The sequence below is a fragment of the Castor canadensis genome, chromosome 1 (assembly GCF_047511655.1).
Source record: "Castor canadensis chromosome 1, mCasCan1.hap1v2, whole genome shotgun sequence".
Classification (NCBI taxonomy): Eukaryota; Metazoa; Chordata; class Mammalia; order Rodentia; family Castoridae; genus Castor; species Castor canadensis.
In genome coordinates, this window is record NC_133386.1 from 144,252,292 (window position 1) to 144,265,232 (window position 12,941).

The 12,941-nt window shown below is 37.1% G+C and overlaps 1 long non-coding RNA gene across 3 annotated transcripts in view; it reads left to right on the forward strand.

Moving 5' to 3' along the window:
- LOC141425912 (uncharacterized) overlaps positions 1-12,941 on the forward strand; it is a 97,670-nt gene that overhangs the window by 25,921 nt on the left and 58,808 nt on the right. For 2 of the 3 annotated variants that reach the window (XR_012451074.1, XR_012451076.1), the window contains exons 3-4: positions 135-295; positions 524-615. This is a non-coding gene — a long non-coding RNA (uncharacterized lncRNA). The remainder of the gene's footprint in view (positions 1-134; positions 296-523; positions 616-12,941) is intronic. The other variant, XR_012451075.1, reaches the window with a different exon arrangement.

Here is a 12,941-nt window from a genome sequence, read left to right on the forward strand (position 1 = left end):
AGTCGATTGAGCTGAACACTTAGGACCTGCACTCTTTTCTATATAAATGTTACTCTTCAGTAAAAAAAGTAAATAATTAAAAATGATTTTCAAAAAGTACTACCTCAAGTGATTCTATGAATATATTCTTGCAGGATACATGCCAAAACCAACTGCCCTAGTGTGATGCAAATGGGACTTGTGACTTGGTATAAAGTTTCCAATGACTGTATCTTCCGTGGATTCAAACTGTGTTGTGTCCTCCCCCAACCCTTCACTTAGACTGAAGAGAAGTTCATCTGTTCTGGGAAAACATGTAAGATGACTGAAAAGTGATCCTAATAATGAGAAAGACACTGTTTTTGAGGATGTATGTTAAAAATGTGTATAAAAATTAATATTTATAAATCAGCATATTATTTCATATGCTATATGAATTGAAATATATGCAGAATCAAGTTCATTAACTAACAGAAGCACACTTGATTATTTCATCCCCAGCTCTTTTTTTTTTTTTTGAAGTTTTAACAAGGATTTCTTTTAGTATAACAGGATAAAGAAGGAGAGAGAGAGAAAGAGAGAAACATTTCTTGCTCTGGAAATGGGAGTAAAGATTTCTTATCTTCATCTCTAAAGGTATAAATTTTCAGGTTGGTTAAAAATCTTTCTAGGGGGTGGAGGTGTAGCTCAGGTGTACAGCACTTGCTTAGCATGTATAAAACCCTGGTTTTGATCCCCAGCACCAAAGGAAAAAATTCTTTCTAGACTTTTCTTACTGGGAAAATGAGGAAATGTTTAGGTTTGGGTTTGCCTTATATGGTAATGTGATAGATGATAAATAAAGCTGAGGGACTAAATAACTTTGCTCAGGGAGAACATGTTTGTTAAGAAGAGAAAAGACCCTTAGAGGCGCCAACATTTGAAGGTTAACAAGAGGAGAAGCAGCTCTCAAAGGGAAGTGAGTGGGCATGGGCAGAGAGGGAGGAAGAAGAAAGGGAGGTGAGTGGAGCAATTGAAGACAAGGGTAAGGACTAAGAAGAATCATGGTACAGCATATAGTTATCAGAGTTCAATGACACAGCAGAGATAAGGACTGAAAATCAGCCATTGGATTTGGTCAGGAGAGTTGGGGCTGATAACCACACGGCAGGTGGAGTTGCAGGGATGGAAGATGGCCAGCACTCAGTAATAAAGGAATGAGTGAGATGTGAGGAACTGAAGACTTGGAGTAAAGCTTGTTCTTTAAGGGCTTGACTACAGGGAAGGAGAAAAACCTGTGGGGTAGGGTAGGGGACAGGAATTTTAGGGGGCAAGAGAAATTTTCAAATAGGAGAACCTACACTTATTTTCTTACTTCTTTCTTTCATGAAAGGTACACGCTATGTGCAGCTTTATACTTAAGGCACATAGCTAATTAAGACATGACTAAGCAGCTCACAGTAAGCTGTGAGGACAGACTTGAAAATTGGCACCAGAAAGTATAATGATAGAGGAAAGCATGGGGTTGTGGACATAGAGGAGATTCCAGATCCAGACTAGGGGTGGGACACTGGCAAACAGAGTAACAAAGGTGATGGTGGAACTGGATCTTTAAGAATGAAGTAGGAACATAGCAAATGGAGAAGTTGGAGAAAGGACTTTCAGGTGGAGTAAACAGCAGCATGTCAAAATTACAACTGCATGAAAGAAAATAGCTCTGGTTATGGAAAATGCTGTAGAGGCAGTGGTGGTGGTAGTGCTGAACAAACTGACTTGGTTGAAGTGTGGAGCATATAGACAAGAAAAGGCAAGAAGAGTAAACAGGGCCAAGTCATGGAGGATATTATAGGTCTAAGTTCTGAGGAACCACTGAAGGGTTTATTTAATAAGGGGTATAAAATGATCAGGTGATATGTCATCAACATTATTTGGATTGCAATAATGAGGATGAAAGGAGATCAGATAGAAGTCATTTTTAATTGTCCAGCATATAAGGATGATCTAAAGTACAAGACAGGTGATAGTAGTATTACAAAAGAGAAGTAAGAAATGAGAGAAATTGTAGAGATAAAACTGGAAGTCTTGGCAGCTGGCTAGAAATGAGAGGTGTAGTATGGGAGAATCCTTTGATGGCTTTCAAGTTCCTGGGTTGTATGTTAGCAATGATACTTAAGAAACTGGAGAGACTAAGGAGGAACAGGTTTGTGGGGAGAGGTAAGATGATGAATTTCATTGTATATATGTGAGATATTCAACTGAAGATGTCTAAAAGGTGGTTGAATAGAAAACCTAACCTCAGAAGAGTGCTGAGCTGAGGGCTGTTATTTCAAAGACAGGACATAGGGAGTAAGTAGAGCTATAACAGCTTTTGCCAGAAAGCACTGATTCCTGCTAGGAGTGGTGGCACACACCTGTAATAATAGCTACTTGGGAGAAGGAGACCAGAGGATAGTAGTTGGAGACTGACCTTGCACAAAAGTTTGACACTCTATCTTGAAAAAAACCACTAGACTAAACTAAACTAAAAGCAAAAGGGTTAGGGCACTTAGTGCTTAGCAAGTTTGAGGTCCTGAGTTCAATTCCCAGTACTGGGGGAAAGGACCTCATAAGCACTGACTCCTCCTTTGAGGCCACAAGGTAAATAAAATCAGGGTAAAAGCCTGACATACCTGCCTTCATTTTGCATTTATCTTAAAACTTTTAGTCAGGCTCCTGTTAACTCCATATGTAGACATGTTAATTATTCAAGAAATGTATCTAAAACCACCCAACTTACCTCACCCCTCTTCAAGGCTGAAGGCACAAAGATAAGAGTAACTGAAACATCTTACTATCAATTTTTACAATGTCCTGTTCCAAACCCTCCACCCTTTACCCAAAGGCACCTAAAAGTCTCCAGTCATTGTCCCAAGCCTGCATTTACCTTGAAATCCAAGAACAGCAGAGTTATCATCCTCCAAACCCAAGCAGGAACAATCATCTCATGGGAACAAGATCTGCTTAACCAATAAGGACTTCTTCAAACCACCTTGCAGAACTAGAACTGATATAATAATCAGCCAGACCATACTTTGACCAAGACTGCTTAATTGTGTATACCACTTTCCCCCTTCCATGATTCTTCCTCTATTTAAACTTAAAGCTTATGTTAGTACCCCAAAGATAGACTTGGTCACTGAACTCCTTTAACTGTTCTTCCTGAGCGGCCATATTTGAATAAATCTCCTCTCTCTGTCCTTCACCACTATTCATCTCTTTAATTGGTGAATTGGGGTGGGTGGCTGAGCCACCTGTTTTGGGACCAGGACTATTGCCCTAAAACTCCAATAATAGCTGTGAGAACTGATATGCTCACCAACAGAGAATATGTAGTGGAAAGAGTGTCTGGAGTGGGTAACAAAAGAAGAGTCATGAATGAGATTGGGAAGAGCAGTCAATGAACTGGGAACCAATGAAGAGAGTAGAGTAATGTTTTATACTAGAAGCCAAGGAAGGAAACAGCTACAAGGATAAGAGTTGATGAAGTGAAAATACCATATTAGGAAGAGTCAGACTGACTCCATTAGATTTTGGAATCCGACATAGATGATGCTTTTAGTGATCAAAGGACACGTGGGGAAAGGTACTAGGCCACAGTGAGATAGGGATGAAGTAGAGAGTTGGGAGTAGTGACACACAACTGTATTCCCAGTACTTGGGAGCTTGAGGCAGGAGGAACTTAAGTTTGATGCCAGCCTAGGTTACATAGCAAGACCCTGTCTCAAAACAGGGATGAAGGTCAGTGGTAGAGCTCTTGCCTAGCATGCTCAAGGCTCTGGAATCCATCCTAGCAACCCCTACCCCCACAAAAAAAGTGTGAAAAGTTAACTGCATGTGAACTAAACCAAATTTGAATTAGCTTAGGAAGAAAGAAGGTAACCAAACCTGGATAGAAACAGAACCTAAAATACCATCAAGACTTTGTGTCTGTATTTCATGTTTTTCATTTTGCTTGTCAGATTCATTTTCTCCTACTGAGTTTTTAGTAAAACTTTTTATTTTGGAGTAATTTTAGATTATTGAAAAGTTGTAAGGATAGTACTGAGAGTTCCCATATATTCCTTACCCAAGTTCCTCTAATTAACATCGGCTAACATTGGTACATTATTATTAACTGAACTCTAGACTTTGTTCTGACTTCACCAGTTTTTCCACTAATGACTTTTTTCTATCCGAGGATTCAATTTAGGATACCACATTGCATTTAGTCATTGTGTTTAGTTAGTTTTCTCTGATCTGTGACAGTTTCTATATCTTTCCTTGCTTTTTTATGACCTTGACAGTTTTAAAGAGTACTGTCAGACATTTTTGTAGAATTTTTCTCAATTCAACTTTGCTGATGTCTTTCTTATGATTAGATTAGGGTGAAAGAATGCCACAGGGGTGAAGTTCCCTTTTTACCATGTCATATCAGGGAATATATGTTATCAACAAGAATTTTCATGGTGATGTTAATCTTGGTCACTGGGTTTAGTTTGTGACTGCCACGTCTTTCTACTGTAAAGCTGCTTCCTTCTTCAGTTCTATAGTCTGTTCTTAGGAAGTAAGTCACTAAGTTCCATATTCAGAGAGGGAGAGATAAGCTCCACCTCCTAGAAGGGTACAAATGATACATATCATAATATAACATATTTATATTATATTATTTGGCATCCTTCTATATGGAAGATGTGTCTCTTCTACAGATTTTCAAAGTTAATCTTCAAATCAATATTATATATGTAGTTAGTTTTAAAAATAGTCCTTACAATAACAAGAAGCTCAGAAATCCTAGAGAAGGACTCTGGATGGCCTGGAGTGACTTAACTCTTGTGCCCATTCAGACCAGGATCACTTAAAAGACCACAGCTCACATTCAGAATGATTATTTAAAATGCTTTGGCATACACTTATCCCTTCATCAGTGCATACTGTAAATGACTTCTCATTTGACCTCCAGTTCTCAGCTGAAGCATCACTTCATCACAGAAATCTTCTCTGATGATTCTGCCTAGGCAGAAAACTATGTTGTAGATTCTCATAGTGCCTGGTACTTCTCCTTTGTGACAGTTATCTCAATTGCAAGTTTACATTCTTTCAGTTGAGTGAATATTTGATTGAACGCCATAGGCTTCATTAAACAGTAAACCTGGTTTGTGTACTATCATAGCCTGCACATAGGCAATATTGAATTAATATTTGTTAACTGAATGATTGACACAAAGGGAGTTGTGTTTCAAGAATAAAGATGTTACTGAGACAACAGAATCAAGGACCACAAATCACTCTTACAAGGGAAGAAGAGAGAGAGAGAGAGAGAGAGAGAGAGAGAGAGAGAGAGAGAGACAGAGAGAGACAGAGAGACAGAGAGAGAGAGGAGAAAAAGAGAAGAGAAGAGAAAAAAAGAGCAGGGGTTGGTTGAGGAGAGAGCTGTTTGAGAGAAAGCGACAGGAACATGTTTAACAACACCTCAGTAAATGGCTAAAAATGGAGAGAGAGGCAAATGGCTAGTGGAACCTGGTCCCAGAGAAAAGAAGATGGACTGAAGAAACATGGTTAAAGAATCAGCCATATCAGGAAGGGTTCTTTTTTTCAATTTGATGGTACATCAAATTGAAAGGGAGGATGGATGAGGATGTAAAGTGCATGTATGAGGGGATAGCAGTGGAGGAGGAAGGAATTTAAGGCAATCCTACCTGATGGCCTCACTCTCTGGAGAGGAATTGTGATTTTGTGGAAAATGGGGCATGAAAGAGGCAATATGTTCTAAGTCTTGAGGAAAGTTTTGAAGGAAAAAGACATTGTTAAGGGGGATGACTGGTGGCCTTATAGGCCTAAAGGACCAAGAAATTGATGTGGGTGAGAGAACAAAGTCCTTGATGACAAAGAGGGACAGTCATTTCATGACTACATTGAGAAGTGCAGAAGCTTGTGTAATAAGGCATGGTTCTACAGTTAGGGGTGTAGGGATGGAGAAGTACTTGATTCTATTTGGACCTTGGGGAGTGGTGGTTCCTTCCCTCTCATCCCCATACATGTGGAAGAAGGTGAAGAAGTGGAGCACTTGAGCAAAGAAGTAGAGACACAGGAGTGTATAAAGAGCTGAGAATTTAGGCAGTTGTTACCATGAACCGGGATTTCAGAACAAGAAAGATTGAGGGGTGAGTCCATGATGGGAAGAGCAAATGTCAGGGAGGCAGCTAGAGGGCAGATTAACCAGGGGCAAGGAAGGGCAGACCAGTGTGGGCAGGATCAAATGGAAGAGAAAAGATGACTCAAAAGCCTGCTTTGTGAAGGAGGATCCTAAATGACAGGATGGCAGGCAGACAGTTTTCAGTGGCTCCCTCATTCATTTGCTCCTTAGTGAGGAAGAAGCACTAGGTAGTATTAGGGTTTGGTTTCAGACTGTTCCAAGCCTTATGAAAGTACTCATGAGAAGTCACAAGTCATTACAGGTGCCTCCATAGACCCCAGCCCTGGAATAAGTGAACAGAAAAGTAGAAAAATGGCCCTTCTACATTGTTTAAATTGGAATCTTTCAGGACTAAGTATGTTTTCCAGACTCTGAAGGACTTTAACTCCTTATAGAGACTCTAGGAAAGAAAAAAGAAACTCTCAATTTTTTTCCCATGGAGCAAAAACCAGAGAAAGCAGGAGATGGAATCTAGAACCCAGGTGCAGGGATTTGATGTGGAGGAGAGAAGGACTCCTGTCCTCTGGGATGGGAAGTAAGGAGAGCCAGTTTTCTGGATTTTAATTCATAGATGATTTGTTAGAGTTTACTAATTTTGTCAATTTATTAAACTTTTTATTCTTTTAATTATGTGTAAAGTTTACAATCTGCATGGTTGGAATAATTTAAACTACTTTTGAAGATTTCTGCAAAGTATTATTTGAACAACTTAAAGTTAGGTTAGCTTACTTTTAGTTTTAATTTACTTGCAGCTGCTTCACTGAAGTCATTTTGCCATGGTTAGCCAAATTTCAGTGTATTCTAAGTTTTTCCTTACTTTGGAATTATGACTTTTGGGAATGGGATTTTCTTGTGTATTTCACTCTACAAATGTTGTGGAATGACTCAATTGTAAAAAATTTTATAAACAATCTGGGAGGGGGTTCTCTCAAAATTTCTTCAATCCAATAATTTGCATTTTTCTTCACTACTTTCTGTGCATTGTTTTGTTTTGTTTTTTTAAAGACAGGGTTTTGCTGTGTAGCTCTGATTGGCCTCTGCTTCAGTCTTCCAAGTGCTAGGATTACAGGTGTGAATCTGCATGCATGGCACATGCAAAATTTTAATAGGGTGTAAATGTGGTCTGAAAAATGGTCATACTGTATTTCCAGGCTGGTTGGTAAACTGATAATAGGTACTACAATGAGATAAGATAGTTACTACAATGAGATAAAATTAATGCTATAAATTCTATTACAAACTCACTAGTTCAAGACAATTTTCTAAGATACCATGCAGGCCATTGATAAATGGTTCTTCTGCTGTAATGACATCTGAAATCATTTTCAGAATATTTGCCAGTCCCATTCATACCACAATAGGCAAATTTGACTTTGGGATCATCATCCCTGCTTATCTTTATTGTTGATTATATAGTTGTGACTACTTCTAAATAGTTTTTACTTTTGCTTCACTTTTTGAAACTGACAGCTTTACTGAGGCAAATTTTATATACCATAAAGTTCACCCTTTTAAAGTGTAAAATTCAGAATTTTTTTAGTATATTCATGGGATAGTGCATGCATCACAGTTAAATTCCAGAATATGTTCAATGCCCAAGAAGGAACCCCATGTTCCAAACCCATTATTCCCACTAGCAGTTACTTCATTTCTTCCTCCCAGTACCTAGGCAACCAGTAATCTATTTTCTGTCTCTATGTATTTGTCTTCTATAGACATGTCATATAAATTGAGTCATATAAAATGGCCTTTGCATCTGGCTTCTTTCACTAGCTTGACATTTCCATATTGTAGCATGTATCAGTACATCAATTCTTTTTGTGACTGGATGATACTCCATTGTATGGATATGACATTTTGTTTATCTTCAGTTTATGGACATTTGGACCGTTTCTACTTTAGGGTTATTATGATTAATCCTGATACAGACATCTGTATATAAATTTTTGTAAATCTTTTCAATTATGTTGGGTATATATACCCACGAGTGGAATTGCTAGTATGGTACATATTATAACTATATGCTTAACATTTTGAGGAAATATTTTAGGAAATTTGTCAAACTGTTTTTAAAGTAGCTGCATCATTTCACATTTCCACAGCAATGTATGAGGATTCCAATATCTCCATATCCTTCCTAACACTTATTATTAATTCTTTTGGTTGTAATTATTCTAGTGGGTGTGAAGTAGTATTTCATTGTGGTTTTGATTTGCATTTTCTTAGTGACATGATGTTGGGCATCTTTATCTATCATCTATCTATCTGTCTATCTATCTATCTATCTATCTATCTATCTATCATGACCATTGTATATCTTTTCTGACTTCCTTCAAGATTTTCTTTTTGTTTCAATTTTCTGTAGTTTAACTATGATATGCCAAAACATAGATTTTTAATGGTATTTTTCCTTCTTAATATTCTCTGAGCTTACAGGATTTTGTCATTTGTTTCAGAAAATTCTCAGCACTATTACATCAAATGTTACTTCTGTTTTTTTTTTCTTTTCTGGTATTTCTTTTACATATATGTTATACCTTTCATGATTTCCTCACAGTTCTTTGATATTCCTGTGATGTTCTTCTTTTTTTTAATCTTCGCTTTTCAGTTTAATAAGATTTTGTTGACTTATCTTTCTTACTGATTCTTTCCTAGGTCATATCCAGTCTCCTGATAAGCCCATCAAAGATACGTCTTATTTCCTTCATAACATTTTAAATGTCTAACTTTTTCCTTTGATTGTCTCTTAGATTTCCATTTTCTCGGTTTACTGTCCATGTTTTCTTGCATGCTGTCTGCTTTTTCATTTGAGTCCTTAGCATATAATCATAGTTATTTTAAATTTGTATCTGATAATTCCAAAATCTGTGTCATATGTAAATCTTCTTCTGCTGCTTGTTTTGCCTTTTCAGACGTTTTTTTTAAAAGCATGCCTTGGAATATTTTGATGAATTGGACATGATGTATTAGGCAAAAGGAACTGAGGTAGATAGACCTTTAACATAAAGTTTTATGTTTATTTGGCTAACTAAGAGTTAGGCCGTGTTTACTGTTTGTTGTAGCTGAGGTGTTAGAGGTTAAGTTTTCCTCTTGTTTTTGTCTTCTCTATGGTCTTTGGGTTTTCCTATAGACTCCTTCTTAAATAGGGTCTGAGGCATGCAGTTATTTTAACTGTAACCACCTGTTATTAAAGAGGAGCCCTATTAATGTTGTGATTATGTGTGAAGTATTCTACAGACATATGATTAGATCTCTAGCCTTTTTGTGAGTCTGTGTCTGTGGACTGTGACCTTCACCATTGCTTCTCAGCTCTCCCCAAACTCTACATCTTAGAGAGACAGGAGAGCTAAATGGGGCTTTAAAAAAGGATTTTTCTTCTTCCATGTTGGTTAGTGTTCAGTAAAACCAAAGTCAATTAGACTCTGGTAAAGTAGTTTCCCTTGAGGGCAGGTATTTTTAAGAACAGAGAGCTCTGGATATATTTCAGATTTGTTACTTTTTCTGTCCCCCTGCTGGAAGTAGGAGGGAATTTTCTCTAGTTTTCACAGTGAGAACCTGGTGGAGCTCCTAGTGCTTGTCAAACCAGAAGTCAGCTATAATCTTCTTTGGAAAAATGTCTATTCAAATCTTTTGCCCATTTAAATTGGACTGTCTTTTTATTGTTGAGTATTGAAGCACAAAAGTTTTAATTTTGATTAAATTCAATTTATCTAATTTTTCTAATTTTTCTTTTGCTGCTTGTGCTTTAAGAAATTGTCTAATCCAAGATTAATAAGATTCACTTCTATGATTTTTTTTTCTAAGAGTTATAGTAACTTCAACTCTTACTCATTAGGTCAATGATACATTTGAGTTAACAGTTGTGGTTTTAGGTAAGGGTCTGCCATGGGTGAATGTGTGTCCCTCAAAGATACATATGTAAAGGCTTGGTCTCTAAGGCAGCAGTATTGGGAGGTGCTGTGGACCATTAAGAGGCGGGGCCTACTGGGAGGTCTTTAGATCACTGGGGGCATGCTCTTGAACGGGACTGAAGGACCCTCCCCGTAACTCTCCCTCAGATTCAGTTGAAGATGTGAACATTTGCTCTGACATGTGCTACCCGCCATTGCTACCTGTGCCATCAGGTGAGACAGTCAGAATTAGCTCTCACCAAACCTGCACTATGCTGTTTTGACTTTGAACCTCACAAACTGTGAACTAAATACAACTTTTCTCTTCATAAAGTTAATTTTCTCAGGTATTTTGTTGTAGTAATGTGAAGCTGACTAATACAGGGTCCATCTTTATTCTTTTGCATGTGGATATCAAATTGTTCCCAAATTATTTGTTAACAAATTTCTTTCTGTATTTAATTTTCTTGTTATACTTGTCAAGAATCCTTGACAATGACATAAATGTAATGTAAGAGTTTATTTCTGGACTTGCAGTTCTATTCTACTGATATATTTGTCTGTCTTTATGTTTGTACCATATAGTCTTGATTACTTCACAGTGAGTTTTGAAATTGGGAAGTGAGAGTCTTCCAACTTTATTCTTCTTTTCAAGATTATTTTGCTATTTTAGGCTAGGCACAGCACCTCATGTCTATAATCCTAGCTACTTGAGAGGAGGTGATCAAGAGGATTGCAGTTAGAGACCAGCCCAGGCAAGATTAAGAAAGATCAAGAAATCCCATCTCAAACAATAGCTGGGCATGGTGGTGTGCACCTGTCATTCCTGCTATGTGGTAAACATAAATAGGAGGATCACAGTCTAGGCCCACCTGGGCCTAAAGTGAGACCCTAGCTCAAAAAATAATCAAAGCAAAAAGGGTCGGCAATGTGGCTCAAGTGGTAGAGCACCTACCTTGCAAGTATGAAGCTCTAAGTTCAATCTCCAATACTGCTAACAGAAAAAAAAAAAGCTAATTTTGGCTGTTCTGAATCTCTTGAATTTCCATATGAATTTCATTATTAGCTTTGCAACTTTTGCAAAAAAAGTCAGCTGTGATTTTGGTCGGAACACTGTGTCGAATCTGTAAATTAATTAGGGGAGTATTGTCATATTAATAATATTAAGTTTTCCAATCCAATAGACATGTGATGACTTTCCATTTATTTAGGTCTTTTAAAATTTCTCTCAAAAATACTTTGGAGTTTACAGTGTATTCAGTTTTGTACTTCATTAAATTTATTCCTAAGCCTTTCATTGTTTGGTGCTATTATAAGTAGAATTGTTTTAATTTCCTTTTGAGTTGTTCTTTGCTAGTGTGTAGAAATAAAATGATTTTTATATGCAATTTTTTGTATACCAATCTTGTTTCTTATAACTTTACTGAACTCATTTATTTGTTTTAATAGCTTTTTGGGAGTGGATATCTTAGGATTTTCTGTATTCAAGATTATTTTATGTGTCACTAGAAATAATTTTACTTTTTCCTTTCCACTGTAGATGTCTTCCATTTATTTTTCTTGCCTGATTGCTCTGGTGGAGGCTCTAATACAATACTGAACAGAAATGGCAATGATGAGGGTTCCTATTTTGTTCCTGATTTTAGGCAGGCACTGTCTGGTCTTCTGACATTCAGTATAATTTTAGGTGTGTCCCCCCCACCCCCAGCAATGCTTTTTAATAGATTGGAAATTTTAACCTTTATTCCTAGTTTACTGAGGGCTTTTATAATGAAAAAGTGTCAGATTTTTGTCAAGTGCTTTTTCTTTGAGTGATCACCAAGATGACTGTGTGATTTTGTTACTCATTTGACATGATATAATGCATTATATTAATTGATTTGAGGGTAGTAAGCCAACCTTGCATTCCTAGGAAAAGTCCCACTTGGTATGGTATATATTTCTTACTATATGTGGTAGGGTTTGACGTGCTATTATCTTATAGAAGATCTTCCCCTGAATATTCCTATGAGATATTTTTGTTTTCTTGTGATATATTTGTCTGGTTTTAGTACCAGGGTAGTATTTACCTCATAAAGTGAGTTGGAAAATGCTCATTTTAATTTATAGATTTGTTTATAAGCTCCACAGTCTTTCCTTTTCATTATTACCAAAGATCTTGAATTGTGTTTTTATGCTTTGTGCTTTTGCCCCTTTCAAGAGGTAGTTCTATAGAGGTCAGCAGTGAATGTTCTAATTTCAAAGTTTATTGGCTAAATATACTTATTAAACTATTACTCTAGAGCATGGTCAACTTTAATTCTGAGAATGTGAAAGTTGATCTACCCCCAAGAACTCAAAATCTATCAGGAGAGATAGATACAAAATGACCTTTGCGTCCCAAATTTTGAGACACCAGTGTTCTAGTTATAATCCTTTTAAGCCTAAGGGGTTTTTCTATTGATATCTGTTTGTCCTTTGCATGCTGGCTCTATCCTAGGCCTTCTTTTTCTCTTACTCTCCATTTTGAGTCAAAAAATCTCATCTAGTCCAATTGTTTCAATTTCTACTTACATGTGTATGACTCTCAAGTCTGAATTGCTAGTTTACATAAATCCACTGAGCTCCAGAACAACTATTAAGGAGACAGTTCCTTAACATGAATATGTTTACAACAAAGTTCATCACAGTAATCCCAAATCTGCTTCTATTCTACTATCCTCATTCTCTGTGAGGATGATCTTGACTTCTCGACCTCATGTAATCATATACAACACCTAAGTGATTCTACCTTTTCTGTAGCTGTCTGGTCAGCCAGCTTCTTCCATCTTCCCTGCCTCTAGCCTAGTCTGGCTTTCCAACAATTCTCCTTGGATCCCATAACTATCCTCCTATTTGTTTTC